Genomic DNA, 1744 nt, shown 5'->3' on the forward strand with positions numbered 1-1744 from the left:
TTTTTTTAAAGATTTATTTATTTATTCGTACAGAACTGGGGTACAGTCCAGAGATGTGGAGGGTGAGAGGATTCACCAGAGACAGACTGGGGAGCAGAACAGGCAGATCAACGAAGTGCACTGCTGAGGGGAGCAGTGGGCGCAGTGGGCGGGTCAGGAGAGGTCTGCCACGCCATGTGGTCACCTCCTGGGCAGGCAGGAATCGAACTCATTTGGAAGTGGCTTAAGCTTCTTTGTGCTGTGCTTTAACCCACTGCACCACCAGGGAGGGCCTCTTGATAATTATTTTTAGCAAGAGATAATCTGGTCTATTTAATCCATTGGCTGATTAAAAATAATAAATTACTGTAGAACTGAAAGGCTATAAATATAGAATACCAAGTTTGTCTTGATGACACTCAGATTTTGTTTTTTTAAAGATTTATTTATTTTTTATGCCTTAAAGTACTGGGGTATTAGGCTGAGGTGCAGGGGAGGGAGAGGATTCACCAGAGACAGAGTGGAGAACAGAACAGGCCTATCCATTGAAATACGCTGCTGAAGGGAGCAGGTAGGCTTGTTGCTTGTTGAAAGTAACGAACAAATACCCAGCATTTACTTCTAAACTTCAAACTAGTAAGAAGCCAGAAGTGGTGGAAAGCAAAGGCATTAAGAATGATTGGACAAAGACCTCTTGGTAGGCTAGGAATTAAGTCTTAGCGCTATCACTGCTGCAACCTAAGTTTGATTCCGGGCCAAGTTGCTAACCCACATGGCACAGCAGACTTCTCCTGTCTTGCTTGCTGCTCCCCTTAGCACTGTTTATTCAGTAAGTCTACCTATTCTGATCCCCATTCTGTCTCTGGTGTATTGTCTCACCCTCTGCTCCTTTGGCCTACATGCAAGTTCTTCCAACAAATAAAAAAATAGATCTTAAAAAAAAAAAAAGAATGACTAGAACGAGATTACACTTTGCAATATAAACATGTTTAAATATACATCTGTGCATGCTTCACCACTACATTGCCAGAAAGCACACTCTCCTGCTTTAGTTGTAGTGTCTTTGTTCATTATTAAGTCATCTGCAACCCAAGTGTGTGGTTGTGTCTTCTGAACTCCTCAGAGCCAACAGGTGTGTCTGCAACTCATGTATAACAAAAGTGCTTCCTTCAGAAAAACAACCCATTGAATTTTGAATAATGCATATATCCTCTTACTCTTTTATCAAGATTCCATTTAAGTTTTCCAAAAGGAAATAAACAAAACCTCAACCCACTGGCTACTTGAGAAAAAATCAATTGTAAAGTTAAAAACTAAGTACCAAATAAAAACTATGGCTAAGGTAGTGATAGGTAATAGCTTATATGGGGGAAAAAATCCTAAAATAAAAAATAAACTATTAGGGAACAAAATTCCGCTGAAGATAGGCATGAATTTTTGTAAAAATCTGTGTGAATGTGACTTTTTTTTTCCAACTACAAACTGGCTGATTGATGAGACATCTCTGTCTACATTAACCCTTGAGTTGATATCAAGTAAAGAAGAAAATAGATGTTTCTGAGGTCCTTGCCCAAGGAAGGAATCAGAAATATACATGGTCTGCCTTGTCTAGAACTATGCAGAGCCTAAAAGTAATCAGACAAATACAGCAAGCTTGTTCTTTTCACCACTATTAGAAACAGGGAGCTACTAGACCTTTCCTTAAAAGTCCTGGAAGTTGGCCCTCTGCCCAGCCCCGCACAGCAGGAATACGATTGGGGGGGGG

The sequence above is a fragment of the Condylura cristata genome, unplaced genomic scaffold (assembly GCF_000260355.1).
Source record: "Condylura cristata isolate star-nosed mole 26May11 unplaced genomic scaffold, ConCri1.0 scaffold00031, whole genome shotgun sequence".
Classification (NCBI taxonomy): Eukaryota; Metazoa; Chordata; class Mammalia; order Eulipotyphla; family Talpidae; genus Condylura; species Condylura cristata.